Raw genomic sequence first — 7,349 nt, forward strand, 5'->3', positions numbered from 1 at the left:
ATCTCTGTCTTTCAAATAGATAAGTGGAATCTTTAAAAAAGAAAAAAAAAAGAAAAGAAAGAAAAAAGAAAGGCAAGGGAGCTCAGATGCAATGCAAGACCAACGCACAGAAGCTTCTGGAAGCAAACAGGGCTAGGCTTGTCTGAACCCTCGTTCCTGAAGTGAGAGGAAATGTGGGGGCTTTGAGACCTGACCAAGGACTGCAGGGGATGGAAGGAAAGAGCTCCCATCCATTGAGTACTTGCCATGTGTCATTGTGCCATCTTACCTAATATCAAAAGCCCCCACTTAACAGAGGAGAAAACTGAGCCTCCGGGAGCAATTACCCATGGTGAGAGTCAACCCTAGTCTCTGAAGCTGCCAAACTCTTTTGTAAACTAGGGTTTCTCAAAGGGGGTTTTATCACTCCAAGAGTATTTGGACTTTTATGAGGTGTTTATGTTCATCTCAGTAGTTGCGAGTGGAGCCGCTTTCGTTTACCAGGCACGATCCCCGGAAACTGGACATCTCAGTGTGCAGAACTGTCCCCCCACCCCCAGCAAGAACTGTTGGCATCCTTCTTTGTGACTAGCAGAGTCTAGGCTCTCACTGGATTTTTGCATTTGAACATGTGGTTCGATTATTTTTTGAAAGGTGTTTGTGTACTGGTGAGCTTGCCAGGGATGGAACCACTGTGTAGATCAAGGGAAGGATATGCTTTCTATTTTCCAGGACTTTCCCCAGAGTTAAGAGTGGCCCACCCTCTCCTAACAGCACCTGCAGCCCCCACCTGTGTCAGTCTGCAGGTGCATAAATGGTGCATTCTACGCATGTGTGTGAATTCAGGTTTTAGCCCTTATTTCAGGGTATTAACATTAAAGCCTGTCTTGTTTCTCTTAAGTCTAAACATATTCATGGTAAATAGGCACAATCATTCGACAACTTTATCCTCTCTTCTGGCATCATTCCCATCCAAGCATTCATGTAATGAGATATGTATTATTTGTTACAAATTATTTTCCTTTTACTCCTCTGTGATATGGTAACTAGGACAACATATTGATTTGTTTAAATCCCAGGTTGCAAGTAGGCAATGTCAGCTATGAATTTGACTTTGGGAGAGGAAAGGAACCATCGCAATGTATTTATTGAAAAAGGGGACATTGAGTCTGAGCTCCAAGGCATGAGGTTTCAGCCCAGAAGAAGGCTCATAGAATGTGGATCAGACTGGCCCACAAGACAAGACCTTGGGGTGTGTTACCTTGACAAATACTTTTAGGGTCCCCTCTCCAACAGACCTTCTGTCAGTGAGGTGGGGGAGAAACAGTGGTGATTACTCAGTCCTCAAAGTGTCACTATCTATGGAACAGGTAGGGGCAGGGGTAGGGTTCAGGAAAAGTGGAGTGAGCACCCTTGAAAATCACAACTCTACCAAAATCACTAGCACTTTTAAGCCTTCCTAATCAGAATGAGGAGAGTAGGGCTTCTCTGGGGGCAAGAGATTATAAACACGTAGAGAAACGGAAGAGACAGAGCCAGAGTTTGGAGGGGGTGATTTCCAGAAGGCACTGGACAAGAAAGGCAACATGTGTAGGTCTAAGGAAATTGCCTGAACTGATCTGAGCTTCTTATAACTAAAAAGACATACAAGGGGAGGGATGACGCTAATTCTCCCCTGGGACACTGTACGAAGCGGTGGGAAAACACTGAATCAGACGTGCTTAGCCGCGGGGTGGACCTGCTGGAGCCATGAAGCTTGGTTGTGGGCTCAGACCATGTGGAAGACGTGGAGGGAAGCCAGTAAGTAACCTGATGGGTTTTCAAAAGACTGTGTGAAGTGAGGCATGTGTTTGGCCAGGCCAGTCAAAGGCCAAATATCATGATTTCAGCGCTGACTGCACTTGTGGAATAAGTTCTTTTTAAAAATGCGATTAGAAATATATGTAAATTTGGAGGTCACACTGTCTGGGAGGAGCTATTGTTTCAGACCCTTTCAGATGCGTAACCCAAGCTGGCTCAAGCACACACATAATTTTTTTCTCCCTGATTTAAAAAAAAAAAAAAAGCAAAGAGTAAATCTGCTTTCAGGCATAGCTTAAAGCAAGGTTCAGCTGTGTCACCAGCACGGATTTCTCTCTTCCCCTATGGAGTCCACCTACCTGCTTCTGCGCTGGCTCTTTTCTCTCCCCTGTTAGGGTGAAGGGAGGGAAGCAGAGGGGAATCAACACTTCGCTTCTCCAGCTTTAGGTTCCGGGGGCCAAAGAGCTCAAAGACCTAGGGTTGACACTTCCTATTTCTGATTGGCCAGGACCGAGTCATGTGATAGCCCTGGAGCCAATCACTGTGGCTGGGGAAGTGATGCACAGATTGGCCTGGACCAGGGTCAGGGAGCTAAGGGGAAGCCCTGCAGGACCGTGGGGCATTTACCAGAGGAGGGGGAACGGGGCGTAGAGATGTTAGACAGATGGAGATTCCTTTAACTCACAGGCATCTGTTTAGCACCTCGGAGAAGGCTTAGAGGGGATAATGATGACGACAGCTCAAACCTAACGTTTACTGGGGGCTTAGCACATGTCTGTTACTGTTCTGTGTTCCGTATCTCATGTAAACCTCTCAACCACAGATAGGGGTAGGTACTGTCATCGTCATCCCCATTTTACAGATGGGGAAACTGAGGCACAGTTTAAGTAACTTCCCTGATATCCCACAGTTATATGTGTGGTTCAAAGTCAACACTTCCTCCACCAGATCATGGGGCCACCCTAAGGAGAAGGCATCTTTACTAAGCTTATTTTGTGTTCAGGGAGACAAAACCAGACACAAATAACTGACACATGAAGGCAGAAAAACATGCACACCACTAACAGAGTGGCAAGTGGCTTGGGGCCCTGAGAGAGGTGTCTGGAGGAAGGACAGGATATCTCATATCTCATATCTCACATCTCATTTCCTATCTCATAACCTGTCAGACCTCAAGTGTCAGGGAGCTCCATGCTGCCCAAGGCAACCCATCCTGGCAGAAGGGAGTAGAGCGGCGGGGCAGCGTCCCGGTTGGTGTCACCCCCCAGGTTTGAATCTCAGCTCCTCCATAAATGAGCTGTTGGGGATTGAACAAGATCTCTTAGGACCCTGTTACATCTGATATCCTATCACCCAGGGCCAACTGTCCCTTGTGCCAGGAAGCTGTGATACTTTCACACGTCTGACTCTGGCAAAGTGGGCACTTGGCCCCCTCAAACTACCTGGCTCAGCCTTCTGTGATTGGAGTTCCTACCTCTGTATTTTAATGTTTTCCTGAATACTTCTACACCGGTATTCTCCCCAGCTGCCTTGTGTCTTCAATTCATCTGTTGTTTGTGCAAAAAAAAAAAAATCTCCTGGGGCCAGGCCCTGGCGTTATAGAGAGGAGGAGACATCCTGCGCTCAGGAGCTCACACACTTGTTCTTCCCATCATGATGTCTCTGAAAAGGCAGAGCTTGGTCAATGAGTGTTCATTTGTCATCACTCTGTTGAGGTCTGTGTGTTGTTGAAATGACATGTGTTACATTTAATTGCCACTTAAAGTGTCTTCAACAAGATCACACCATGACTTGGCAGTGAAGTGAGAAGTTCTTGTGTGTGCAAAAAGACTTGGGAACAGAGTACAAAGGTGACATTAGTAAAGTATATGTTTGTCCTTGTAGGAATAACCCTATTTTCTTGCAAAGTAACCACTGAATGTTCGAGCGTCCCTGAAAGAGAAGATCCACACAAAAAGATGAGGCTGTCATTCCCTGCGAGGGATACAAGTGAGAGGGTTGACCACGGCACACCAAGCAAGAAAATGCCGGGCTCAAAACTCACAGAATGGATATCAGAGGTTTGGAAGAGAGCCTCAGGGATAACAGCAGAGCACTCTTTCCAAAAATACTGCCATGGCATTGATGGCACAGACAACAATATTACATGGAAAACCAGAGGCATCGATGACCAAGTCGGAAATTATTCAAAACAGTCAGACTCTGAACGTGAGCACGTTCTAGGACTAAGTTACTCAGTTTATTTCTCTTCTGTTTTTTTTTTAGACACATGAGTAATAAAGAATAAACTGTCTAACTAGCTTCTTTTGATAACAATAAAAATGCCAAGTGATAAGAAAGTATTAGGTCAAAGTTTAGCTGGCAGAATTTTTCTTTCTCAAGTGAACATAAAATAAAGGTGCATCTTACAATCAGTGATATTTTAGACTTAGGAGAATACACCAGATTTTGAAAGGGTATTTTCCAGCCAGACAACGTGGCTGGACATTTCTGACAGAGAAAGCAGCCCCATGAGGAGGGGTGGATGGGGAAGGGCTCAGAGAAGTTCTATCACAAAGGACTTCACACAGATCAGTGTGACAAAGTGGCTGGGAGTGGCAAAACCAGGGTGGGAAAGGAGAGGCTGGGCCGGCAGTGTACTAAGCCCCGCATCACTGGGAACATCAAGCAGTGGCTGGAAGACCCTCATGAAGATGAAGAGGAAGATTCAGGCAATACAGAGTCATACAATATGAGGCCAGGTTTTAGATTTGACTGCGTAAGTTCACTTCTGCCTCAGCCCCCATTTCCTGTGGCTGATAACCTCAGGCATGGACATAACCCCTCTGGGCCTCAATCTCCTCATCTATAAAGTATAAAGCATAATGTACCCATAATGGATCATAGGGTTGTTTTGAGGATTAAGTGGTTTGTTGCATTTTAAATGCTAGTGATCCCTGAGACGGAGTAATCTTTCAAAAAACTGTCAGCTGGCTTTATCTCCATAGTCTCCCTGTGAGAATTAGTCATTCATCCTTCCAATAAATACTCCCAGCCTCAACCAGATGCTAAGCCCTCTGTAGGGCTACAAAGATACAAAGGAATTCCATCCCTGACCTTAAGCTTCCATATATAATAACATCTTGACGAAGGTCATAGAATTCCCTTGGAGAGAGCCTAGGCAAAACCATGATAAATAAATAGTAAATAAATAAATAAATAGTAGAATTTAAAGTGATTTATTGGAAGGACTGATCAGTAAAAGCAGCCAAAACCTGGAAATGCTGAGGGAATCAGAGCAGATTTTCTCTTTCTTTTAACTGGAGCACGTACTGTTCATGCTCTCTGTTCCAGACTGGAAAGGACTAGATGATGTAGCAGTTGAGAGCAAAGATCCTGGAATCTGCATCTCTCTATCACCTGTGAACTGGGTGACTTTGACCCCGTTCTTCCATCTCTTCATACCTCAGTTTCTTTAACACACAGAGATAAGAACAACATGGTGGGTTGTGGGGAGGATTAAGTAAGAACAGAGCTGGGCAGAGAGCAAGTGTTCAACAAATGCTAATTCTGGAATGCAAAGACGATAGAATGTTCTGGAGTTATGCAAGGCAGTGGCCCCATCCGCTTCCTCCATAAAGGCCCTGATTCTAGATTCAGACATTCTGGGGCTTAGCTTGAGGAGCGGAAAATGATGTCCTCATTCAGAATCACCCATGGTTGTGGTCAATGGCCCCTGAAATCTCTGCACCTTTAGGTGTCTTTAAGAGCTATGAAGAGGAGTCTTTTACCACTTATTGCTAACTGAAAATGAATCCCCTAGTGCTTGGTGTCATGACACTCCTGTTTCACACCATTAACTGTCCCTCTGAAATTTTAACTGGGAGAAACCCAGGGCCACTAATGTTTCACCCTTTCCTGTTCAGTTTCCTGTGGGTGGGGTCCATCTCCAACCGTGGTGAAGACAACCTTTGTACCTTTTGAATTGTATCTAAGCCCATGATCAATATGAGAACCAATAGAGATGAAGGTTTCATAGCACAGACCATATCATTGCATGGCTGACTGTGTCTAAGGTTCAGAGTGATACCACCAGAAAACAAACAACATTTTACTTAAATTGATATCAGATTTGGCTCCTTCCCACCTTTCAGGCCCCAAATGCCTAGAATTAGACTAATATTAATCCTTGACTAATAGGAATGCAAAGAGCTTAGAGAAAAATTAGTAAGCACAATGGAAAAGCTTAGCAAGGTGACTGACTATAAGATAAACATATGAAAGGCAATTGTAGTTTATGTGCCAAAAAAAAAAAAAACTTCAAAGCATTATTTTTTAAAAGATTTTATTTATTTATTTGTCAGAGACCAAGAGTGCACATAAGTAGGGGCAGCAGCAAGGAGAGAGAGAAGCAACCTACCCACTGAGCAAGGAGCAAGGACCCTGGGATCATGACATGAGCTGAAGGCAGACTTTTTTTTGAGAGAGAGAGAGTTTATTTATTTATTTGACAGACAGAGTTACAATGAAAAGAGTTACAGGGAATACAAGCAGGGGGGGTGGGAGAGGGAGAAGCAGGCTCCCCACTGAACAGGGAGCCTGATGCGAGGCTTGATCCCAGCACCTGAGCCAAAGGCAGATACTTAACAACTGGGGCAGCCAGGCACCCCTCAAACTGATTTTAGAAACTTGGTATTGTCCCCTGAGGGAGTGAACCATTCCAGGAAGTACTACAAAACCAGGTAGATGCATGAAATAGATGGAGTGAGCTCCTATTCTGTCTCCCTGCTCCAAAAATCCATTTACTATATTGTCCTTGGAGATAGGACATATCAGGTATTAAACTAATAAGAACAGATGCTACACTTGATCTTAGCCAAAAGGCCAGGAAATAATTGAAGGCAGAAGTTTAACTGACTAAATCACCTAGATGCCCCCAAAGCATTATTTTTTTAAAGATACCTTTGTAATATCAAGGAAAAAAAGATACACAGACTACCTAGGAGTAAATCTAAAAACAGGTGTGTAGAACTTGTACACAGAAAATTTAAATTGAACAAAAAAATATTAAAGATGACCTAAATAAATGGAAAGATTGTGGATAAGAAAATTTAAATATTGCAAAGAAAGCTGAATGGAAAGATTCAGGGAACAAAAGCTTCTGAGAGCAAACCCAAGCAGATTACTTAGCTTGGCCCCTGGCAAAGGCGGTGCAATTCCACCTCGGGCAAAGACACTTGAGAATCATAGCAGTAGGCCCCTTCCCAAGAAGATCAGCAAGAACATCCAGCCAAGAGCAAGTTCACAGATCAATGAGAATTGCAAAACTCCAGTGCTAGGGAAATATAGCATACTGAATTCATGACTTTTCCCTCATGATTCTATAGTCTTTCAAAGTTAATTTTTTAATTTTCTTTATTTCTTTTTTTTAACTTTTCTTCTTTTCTTTTTCAACCAACATCTTATCAATACCTTTTTTAAAATCTTTTTTAGTTTTCATCTTTACAGTCATATTCCATCCCTTCATCATATTTACCTTTATTTTTGTGTATATATATATATTTTTCTTTCTTTAAAATTTTGGGAGGCAG

The 7,349-nt window shown here is 43.4% G+C and overlaps 1 non-coding gene across 1 annotated transcript; it reads right to left on the minus strand.

The window, feature by feature from the left end:
* Positions 1 to 6,463: 6,463 nt before the first annotated feature.
* On the minus strand, positions 6,464 to 6,654 carry LOC116580932. Its single transcript, XR_004281835.1, has one exon. It is a non-coding gene; the product is annotated as a U2 spliceosomal RNA (small nuclear RNA).
* Positions 6,655 to 7,349: the final 695 nt, after the last annotated feature.

Source organism: Mustela erminea, chromosome 1 (assembly GCF_009829155.1).
Source record: "Mustela erminea isolate mMusErm1 chromosome 1, mMusErm1.Pri, whole genome shotgun sequence".
NCBI classification, from domain to species: domain Eukaryota; kingdom Metazoa; phylum Chordata; class Mammalia; order Carnivora; family Mustelidae; genus Mustela; species Mustela erminea.